This window comes from Camelus ferus, chromosome 13 (assembly GCF_009834535.1).
Source record: "Camelus ferus isolate YT-003-E chromosome 13, BCGSAC_Cfer_1.0, whole genome shotgun sequence".
NCBI lineage: Eukaryota > Metazoa > Chordata > Mammalia > Artiodactyla > Camelidae > Camelus > Camelus ferus.
Window position 1 is genome coordinate 42,296,708 of NC_045708.1, and position 10,536 is coordinate 42,307,243.

At 46.3% G+C, this 10,536-nt stretch overlaps 1 long non-coding RNA gene across 1 annotated transcript; it reads left to right on the plus strand.

Moving 5' to 3' along the window:
* Positions 1 to 453: 453 nt before the first annotated feature.
* LOC116668022 lies at positions 454 to 1,644 on the plus strand. Its single transcript, XR_004325058.1, has 3 exons — positions 454 to 463; positions 1,430 to 1,441; positions 1,514 to 1,644. It is a non-coding gene; the product is annotated as an uncharacterized LOC116668022 (long non-coding RNA).
* The last annotated feature ends 8,892 nt before the right edge of the window (positions 1,645 to 10,536 follow it).

Genomic DNA, 10,536 nt, shown 5'->3' on the forward strand with positions numbered 1-10,536 from the left:
TTTAGTCTTCAGAATTTGGGCTCTAACCCATCCCCATCTCTCTTCCTCTTGCCTTTAACCCAAACCACAGCTTTCCTAGGGTGTACATCCTGTCTTGCTTTTAGCCCTTACGTCCACCAGTTCCTACCTCTGAATTCTCAGGCTGGTATCTCAAAAATTTTACCCACTGCTCATTCAGAGGGACAGTTGAGACAAATGCAAAGTGCTTTGCTGGTCTACACAGATAAATTAGACCCAGCCCAGCTCAGAGTCAGATGGGCAGCCAGGCTAGCAAGGGAACAATTTTTCGGGCAGATGGGGCACAGAGATAGGACACTGGGGGGCTGGTCAAGGAAGCCTTCCTGGAGGAGGCAGCACATGGGCAATGTGCTGAAGGATGAAGGCATTCTCTAGCTAAGAGACTTTTTAGTTGAAGAAGCTGATTCAGTGCTACACACCTGTATTAACCCCTGCTCCTTCAAAAGTGCTCCTCTCGAATTTCTCACGCTCTGTGGCACCCTCTCCACATCCATTGTCCTGAGTGCTTTCTGTCCAGATCAGCAACGTCCAAGCTACTTCCCACAGTGAACCACAGACTCCTTGGGGCCCCTTTCAGGAGTTACTAAGGTGAGAGCAGGAGGGGAAATTGTTCTGGGCCTCTCCGTCCCTGCTTCTAATAAGGCAGCTCTTTATTTTTAAATCAGTTTTATTTATTTACTCTTTTGAATAAGCTTTCTTTTCAACAACAGCTTCTAAGCCTATGGGATGTTGGGCAACTGTAGGGCTAGACCCCAGTGGAGACTGTTGGCTTGAGCTTTCTGTCCCCAGGCTCTACTCTGCTAACCATGTCCCTGCCCTCCTGCCCGCTAAAACCTAGTGCAGCCCTCAGCCTATCCCCACCCAGAGCACCCCTCGTGTGTCCCGCTAAGTAATAACTATTATGCTTAGTTTATGTATACACTGCATTTCATCCTTATGTTGAACACCCTATGAGCTAGGCACGACTAGCCTTATTTTATTGATTAAGAAACTGAAGCTCAGAAAAGTTAAGCAACATGCCCATGTCACAGGATGGTAACTAACAGACCTGACATCCGTCCATGGGGCATAACGCAGGACATAACATACAACCACAACGTTCCACCCTCAGCTCACCCTAACCCCCCATACCTATCCTGTAAACCAACCAAACTTTTGCTTTTTCAAAACACATACGTTCTTATTCTCACCATTCTGTTAAAATCAACTCCTAAGGTTTTCATCTTAGTAACTAGTATGATCTTCTACCTAATGACCCAAGCTCAGAGCTAATGACTCATCTTACAGTCCTCTCTCTCCCCATCACCCACACCCAACAGGTCCACCAAGTCCTATGGCCTTCTAATTTTTGCCAGACCTGTTAAGATACTTTTGGCTGCAAGTTGTTTTGTTTTTGTTATTGAAAAAAAAGGACTACAAGTAGGTTAAACCTTAAGTGGTTTATGGTCTAATAGTACAGAGAGAGTTGGATCATTAAGAGACTCACTGGAAACAGTCTAACCCTATGATCCAGCGATCCCATTCCTGGGCATGTATCCGGGGGAAACTCTAATTTGAAAAGATACATGCACTCCAATGTTCATAGCAGCACTGTTTACAATAGCCAAGATGTGGAAGCAACCTAAATGTCCATCAACAGATGATTGGATAAAGAGGATAAAGATAAAATACTACTCAGCCATAAACAAGAGTAAAATAATGTCATTTGCAGCAACATGGATGGACCTGCAGATTGTCATACTAAGTGAAATAAGCTAGAAAGAAAAAGAAAAATACCATATGTTATCACTTTTATGTGGAATCTAAAAAAAAAAAAAAGACACAAATGAAGTTATTTACAAAACAGAGGCAGATTCACAGACATAGAAAACAAATTTATGGTTACCAGGGTGGGAGAAAGGGGATGGGGAGGGATAAACTGGGAGTTTGGGATCGGCAGATACACACTACTGTATATAAAATAGATAAACAACAAGGTCCAACTGAACAGCACAGGGAACTATATTCAATACCTTGTAATAGCCTATAATGAAAAAGAATATGAAAAGGAAAATATATCGTATGTATAACTGAACCACTATGTTGTACACAGAAATTAACACAGCATTATAAATTGACTGTACTTCAATATTCTTAAAAAAGATGTTCAATGGTACTTTCAAGGCAAGTTCTTTGGTCCCCAGGGGGTTGGCTGGTCCCAGATCCGAGATGGCCAACACGCCGCCTATGCTGATTTCTTCCCTCAGTCACAACTAGAGGCAAAAAAGATGATTTTCTCCTTGTCAGTCTTTTCTTAAGAGTAAGAAGCTGCTTCCCTGAAGCCCCTTGTGCCCCCCAGTCTCCAGGAACATCCCAGTTCCTTTCATCAGTCAGGATTGTCTCACGTGTCCTTCTTCATCAGAACACTGGTAGAGGCGGGAGAGTGGCCGAGGCTGAACTCATCACAGGTCCCTCCCTGATCTGGCGGGGAGCCCGTGCTAGAGGGACGTCTGCATGAAGAGGAAGCCACCTGAGTCAAATCAGGTCTCCCTCAGCAGAGAAGCGGGGATGGGGATGGATCTGGGGGACAGCGATCTGGCCTGCTGCAGACTCCCCCACCCTTCTCTTCCTCCTCCACCCCGATGTCCCGGAGACCATCAGCATCACCCCTTTGTCCCTCATCCAGATTCCCGCAACAGGTTTCTAACTGGGCTCTCAACTCGTGGTTTGAGTTCTTCTAATTCAACACCCATTCTGCAGCCAGAGTGAAGTTCGCATAATACAAATACAATTATATCTCATCCTATTTAAACATGTCAGTAACTCCCTACCACCTCTTTACGGGGGCATACAACCCCCTCACCCCAGGCCCTGAGCTTGACCCGCCTCCCATTTGACGCTATCTCACCTCTTGTGGGAACATCAGAGCACCCTTTTCTTAAGAACTCTACTCATCAGTCACTCAAGAACCTCTTCAAGAGCTTCTGTTCTTGCTCTTGGATAAATGGAGGCCCAAAGCACTGAATCCAGTTACTGGGCACGGGGGTGTGGTGAAACTGACCCAAAGGCGGCAGAGTGTGTAACGAGGCAGCTGAAAGCCAGTGCCTAGAGACAGAAGGGGGTTTGGGAATCTGACAGTCTAAATAAAGGGTGCATCCAAGGGGGTAAAAGGAAAAAAGGAAACTAGAGACAAAGCACAAGAACAGCAATATGGGACAAGAAAGGAGTTTGGAGGGATGGCCTGAGACTCTGGAGAGGGGGCTTTGTGATGGCACCTGGGGCCTTCGGCTGGGCCGGGGAGGAGATTACAGGGCACCGGCAGGCCCTCCCCTGGCCCTTTGGCTCCTGGCTCCGTTGCTCGCCCCCTGCTCGCCTGCGCTCTGCTGCAGAATCCTGAGCCCTGCAGGCCACGTGCATCTGGGCTCCTACCTTGGCTGACTTCTAGTAGCGGAGAAACCGAGGGCGAGAGGGGGAAGCTCATTGCTCCCCTCCTGCTCTGTCTTGAGCAGCATTTCCTGCAGCTCTGGGTCCCCATGGCCAGACCCACTGCAGGAGAGGCCCAGCGGGATTCCAGCTGCTCCCTGGTGACTTTGGCTGCCAGGCTGTAGTGACATCTCCCCCATTGCTTTGTCCCTCCTGCCTAAGCAGGGTAGCGGCTTCCTACTGTTGCTCGTCGTGGAATGCCTTCCAATCTTCTGATGGCTTTCCAGCTCCTCCGTCGCCGTGTAACCAGTTCTCTGAATTAAATTTCCTCTGTTTTACATTCTTTGAATGGATTTTGTTTTCCTGATTGGCCCCTGACTGATGTAGGCAACGAGCCAACATTTCTTGGTGAATTTCCTCCCTCCCCACTCCTCCCTCCATGTTGCTTTTAGGAAGCAGAACAACGGGATGCTGACGCGCAAACGGTGGCCGATCTGGGAGAACAGAATTCAAACTCCAGCTCGGCCACTCGCCAACCGAAAGCGTTAGTTAAAATCTGCTAGTCTCTTTAAGTCAGGGTTTTTTTTCAACTGAGGTTAAAAGTATTATCTTCTTTTTAACCACTGTTAGGACTAATTAAGGAATTGCATGTAAAACATTGAGCCCGGCGCCTGACACAAAATCAGTGCTTAGGAAATGGTCCCTGATACTTGGCTCTAACGTCACGCTTTTTCACTGTGCTTCAGCAGGTGAGGTACCTCACTGTTCGCTCCCCAGGTGAGTAAGTTATGTAGGTGTCTCTGACTTCCACTAGAGCTGTGCTTGTTAAGCTGGACTGTGCATTCGAAGAACTCTGTGACTGCTTTCACATGCAGATTATGATTCAGAAGATCTGGGGTGGGAGCTGAGATGCTGCATTCCTATCCCTGCCCCCGGCCGATGCTCACGCCGTGCACACTTAGAGCAGCAAGTCTCTACACTGAGGCTTGGAACACTTTTTCTGCAAAGAGCCACAGAGTATTCTCGGCTTTGAGAGCCCCGCAGACTCGGTTACAGCTGCTCCACTCTGCCACAGGAACTTTATTTACAAAAACAGGTCCTGGGTGGGATTTGGTCCCAGGGCTGGAGTTTGCTGACCTCTGCTCAGCAAATTGTCTCAGGGCTGGGTCGCTTTAATTGACCTCATTCTCATCACCCAGCGCAGAGCGTGGCACAGAGTAGGCACTCAGTAAGTGTCTGATGTGTGGTTGAGTATATTCTGTGGATGCTCAGTCACTATTGTGCAATCGGAAACTCTAAAGCTAGTATTCACGAAGTGTTTACTGTGTCCCAGGAAATGTTCTAAGTACATTGTTTTCTAAGTACATCTTAAGAGGTAGGTATTATTCTGTTTATCCCCATGTTACAGATAAGGCACGCATGTTAGACATGTGTCCATAGGTCACAGGAAAGCCAGGTTTCAGGACAGATCTCCAAGTCCAGGCTCTCCATCTCTCAGCCATCAGCTTGCCTGGAGGCCCCTTCCCACCATTTTTTTCTGGGGTTATTATAATTTTCTGGAGAGCTGGAATCATATCGATCCTTTTCTCTTTTCCCCATCACTCTAAATTCCCATGGGCCACATGGGAAGCACTTACCAGAGTATTCCTGATTGATATTTTTAAATATCCCACCCTTAACACTTATTGCTGTGAATCTGGTTACAAGGAAAATGTCTTGAAGATTTCTGGGTCCTCAGCAAATTCGTAGTAGAAGTTGAGCCTGAAGGGACCAATTATCATATCTAAAAATGCCTAAAAATGTACTAATAATTTAGCAGTTACATTCATGCAGACAAACATTCCTGACAGTGTGTAAGTCCCTGGAGGTCACAAGCTCTGTGTCCAGTAGGGACCTGGCCATTTAAGGATGTTAACTATGAACATGTTGACCAATAAAAGGAGGAACAAAGTAATACAATTAGAACTACAGGGGACTGGAGGCTGCAACCCTGACTCAGCTCCAGGCTAGTTTTGTGTTTTCATTACCTTAAACTTTAAATTTCTCACCAGAAAAATAAGGGATTTGGACTAGAGCATCATTTGGATCTTTCTGGTTTTAAAATGCTAGTGCTTTAAAAAAATGGTGCCCTCAAAGAGATTTTGAAGAGTGTTTGCCCTTAAAGATGATGACCCCAGACTACCAGGATTTAAAAGTTAACATCACTTCTGTGTGATTGGGGTCCCCTTTTGTAGCAGTATAACCCCTTTTCCATTGCTTCCTTTGGGTCCACCATGCCAATCAATTTCTAATTTGTTTTGAACCAAGAAACCAGGTAATCAGGATTATTATAACTGTTTGTAAAGGAAGTATAAATTGACCATAAATAATGGTCTTAGAGATTTCTCTAATTAATGGAGATAAGATTTAGCACATGTGCTTTGTGACAGCTATTTCAGCTGTGGTGTGAGAATGTGTGTGTGAGCGTGTGTGTGTGCTCGTGCATGCTTGCACACTTACTTACATACCTGTTCATCAGGTCATTAGACCCTGGGTAAAAGTAATCAATAAGACAGTGGTACTGTGTAACTGTGCCTACTTAATGCATGAGGAACCTGTAAATTGAGATGGTTGAACCACTTCTGCCAGGAAACACACCCAGAAGCTAGGACTCCTGATTTCTGGTCTCTACATGAAGGTGGGTTCTAAACAGAAAGAGAATTTGTGGTCTCCAAACGTTCCACAAGGTACCTACATCTTGAAGGCAACCACCGCAAACATCTCTGTTACCTCCTCTTCAAGACTTCCTTGTACCAAACGTGGGGGAGTCTAAGGTGTGTTCACAAACAGATTAACAGTCCACTCTCCTTCCACCCGGTAATCCTGCCAGGAGCCACAGGCGAGGCTGCTCACCTCTGAGACTCCGCTGTCTACAGAATGGTCGAGGGCACATTCCCCAGCAGAACTGTGCCAAGGAGCCTCCCTTGTCATGTGTATCTGAGAGTACCTGTCAAACCACAGAGACCACCCTGGAGGAAGCAGGCAGACCTCATCTTAGACTTGTCCTAGAATTCATTCTAAAGATATCTGTATCTGACCAACTGAGAATTCAGCAGCAAGTTGCTAACATTTCTCTGCCAGGCCCTGAAATGAGCACGTTACATTTATAAACACATTAAGTATTCACAATGACCCTAAAAAGTAGGTACTATTCATATCCCCATTTTACAATGGAGGAAACTGAGGCTTAGAGAGTAACATGCCCACATAGCTGGAAAGTGATGCACTGAACAGACACCTAGGCAATTGGCTTTTTTTTAAAAAAATTTTTAAAAATTGAAGTATAGTCAATTTACAATGGTGTATTAATTTCTGGTGTATAGCATAGTGAGTCAGTTATACACTTTTCCTTTTCATATTCTTTTTTCATTATAGGCCATTACAAGGTATTGGATATAGTTCCCTGTGCTATACAGTAGGACCTTGTTGTTTACCTACCTTATATATAGTAGTTAGTATCTGCAAATCTTGAATTCCCAATTTATCCCTCCATCCTTTCTTCCCCCGCTGGTAACCATAAGTTTGTTTTCTATGTCTGTGGATGTGCTTATTTTATAAATAAGTTCATGTGTGTCATTTTTTTTCAGATTCCACATATAAGTGATACCATATGGTATTTTTCTTTCTCTTTCTGGCTTCATTCACTTAGTATGAAGATCTCCAGGTCCATCCATGTTGCTGCAGGCAGTCTTCTTTCTATCTCTCTCTCTCTATCTACCTATCTATCTATCTATCTATCTATCTATCTATCTATCTATCTATCTATCTTTAATTGAAGTATAGTCACTTTACAATGCTGAGTCAACTTCTGGTGCACAGTGCAATGTTTCAGCCATACATATACATATCCTTTTTCATTACAGGCTATTACAAGATATTAATTGGAGTTCCCTGTGCTATACAGTAGAAACTTGTTATCTATCTATTCTGTATAGAGTAGTTAGCATCCAGGCAGTCTGCTCTTATCAGCAATCATGACTGTTAGAAGAAGGACACCACCCCTGCCCTCAGGGAGCTTCCTTATAATAGGAAACACAGAGGTAAACCATCAATTTTCAGTGAATGGTTTCATCACAGCTCTAATAATAATTTGAAGGGGAAGTTTCAGGAGGTTTAAAAACACACAATGGGGCAATCTGATCCTTGTGCAGAAGAGAGGTGTCAGGGAAGCTTCTCCTGGGGAAAAACTGCTGGCATTGAGTTCCCAGGGGTAAGCTGGAGATTCCCAGGTTGGGAGAGTCTCCCAGACAGAGGGAAGGTAAGGCCAAGAAGAACACGAAGCATGGGAGGAATGGTAAGAATTCAGTGTGGTGTTCGGGGGGTGAGGGGTTGGAGGCACCAGATGAGGCTGGAGAGGTAGCCAGTGTCTGCACCCCAGTGGCCATAATGGGAGGAGACCAGGAGGCTGCCAGTGTCTCTTGTCTAGATGGGGAAACAGAAATGAATGCAAAGCCACCCAGCCAGGGGCCTATAAGGGACCCATCCAGTCCCCAACACCTGACCCTGACTCTTTCTTTGCTGCTTCTGCTCAGTCAGCATTCCCACAGGGGTTTCCAAAATAAGGTTACAGCAGGGATTCTTTCTATTTAAGAAAGAAGATGAAACATTCATTGAGCATTTTCTCTCTCATTTAATGTAATGGAATCAACTCCTCACAACAAAATGTTGGAGGCTTCCCTTACAGTGGACAGTCTTGGAAGTGAAAGGATCAGAGCTAAAGGGCCCTGCCCACCACCACACCATGGGATGTGAGGGGTCACCCTTCAGTCCAGATCTTAGCTACTCAAATGCATCTGCTCCTTCCACGACATCACACTGACTCCGATTTAAGTAGACAAAGCACGCAGTCAAGGATGCCACAAAAAACACTGAGGAATCAGGATCTAAGAGAGACATAGAGGCCACCTCCTTTGCTCCCAAAGTTCACTACAAGCACTGGAATGAAATCCTTCCTCCCTGCGCTCTCCCATCACCCCGACTCCCCGCCCCTGCCAGGGCCTCAGCAGGAGACAGATGACAGACTGAACCGGGCAACTTGAGGAGCATTTAATAAAAGGCCTATTTATAAAGGTGTAGGGTGGGTAAAGGGAAATCACCAGGGAGCGTAACACTGGCTCCATCATCATCCTCATTCTGAAGGAGCAGGGGAAAGCACGGTCAGCCGATGCTGGAGGGAGAGCAGGGGGACATGTGGGCATGTGGACGGCTGCCCACAGGATCTGGGACGTTTAGTCCTCAGGTATACTGCAGGGCAACAACTAGAAGAATAATATCCCTACTCACTCCCCTCCACCCCCACGTCCTGTGGATGCTCCCCATGGGCCAAACCCAGCCAGAAGTCAGAGGGTGTCCTGGGCTGAACTGCAATTCCTAAGAATCGACATGTTGAAGTCCTGACCCCTAGTATTTCAGTATGTGTCTGTCTATGGAAATGGAGCTTGAAAGAGGCGATTAAATTAAAATGAGCTCAGGAGGGTGGGCCCGAATCCAACATGACTGGTGTTTTAACAAGAACGGGAAATTTGGACACAGACACGCACAGAAGGAAGACCGCGTGAGGGCAGGGAGAAGACGGCTGTCTATAAGACAAGGAGGGAAGGGCCTCGGAAGAAACCAACCCTGCTGATGCCTTGATCTCAGGCTTCTAGCCTTCAGGACTGTGAGAAAGTAAGTTTCTGTGACTGAAGGTACCCAGTCGTGGCACTTGGCTATGGCGTCCCCAGCCAGTTAACACAGGAGGCAAGGAATCTGGCTGATGTGGCCTCCCAGGGCACAGGTGGGGAAGGAAGGAACGAAGCTATGGAGGGGCCAAGGGAAGAGATCCAGCAGCCGTCCTACGTGGGCCCCTCCGAAATGGGCATTTCAGGATGTGCTAAAGCATCCTTTATAAGGCTGACAAAATTGCACTTGAGCAATGCTTGTCCACAGCTGTGCTCGCCCTTTCTGACCAAGCAGCGTCATCACATCACAGTACCTGTGCCTCCTTCCTTCCCTGGGCACCTACCCCACCCCGAGCCAGGCTGGGAGGACCCACGGGAGTCCCGATCCTCTGACAGGCCTTGCTGTGCACACAAGGCCACACGTCCTCTCTCCCTGAGTTCCCGGTGGGGGTGGGGGTGGGGGTGGGGGCGGGGGTTCTAAACCCTCACCTGCACGTTTTACTAGACTCTCTGGCGGTAAAATAACGAGCATTTTGAGAACAGGTACTATGTCTCATGTATTTCTGATGAATGAGAGAATGACCAATGGACTAAATGAAGAAAACAAACATTTCTTGATTACCATCAACATGCCAAGGACTATGTTCAGTGCTTTTGAGCATTTTAGCAGTTCCTGAATCAAAATTAAGAAACAGGAGAAAATTATCTATTCAGCATTTACCACGTGCCAGGCAGGTGTGATAGAAAAGTACTTAACAACCCATACAGGACAGGCACTGACAACATATCAGGGCAGATGCTGGCCATGAATTGAGAAACGGCTGGGCTCACACTGCTGAAGACCAGCCTGGTACCAGGCACTGTGCTGAGTGATCTCTTGCGCACTGTTTCACGGAATCCCCGTAACACTGACTCAGGTAGGTATTACTACCCCCATGATAAAACCCAGAAACTTGAGGCACAGAAGTTAAGATTATTGTACAAGGTCACGCAGAAAATAAGTGTGGAACTAGGACTCACACCCAGGATCTCAGCCTCACCACGCTCATCAGTTTCATCACACGGCCCCGGCATGGGGTGGGGGGAGGCGGCGGGGGTCCCCTGCCTGGGGACACGCTTCCCCTAGAGAGTCACATGGCTTCCTTCTTCCAGTCTGTGCTCAAGTGTCATTGTCTCAGCAATTCCTCCCTTTTAAAATTAACCTCCCCACCATCACCCCAACACTACCTTTCTTTCAACCTTTATTTTCCTCTGTAACATTTTAAAAACATTTTTTATAGTGGTAAAATATACTTCACATGAAATTCACCACATTAACCTTTTTTAAAGTATATAATTCAGTGGCCTTTAAGTACACTTACCATGTTGAGACACCATCACCACTATCCATTTCTAGAACTTTCCATCACCTCAAACA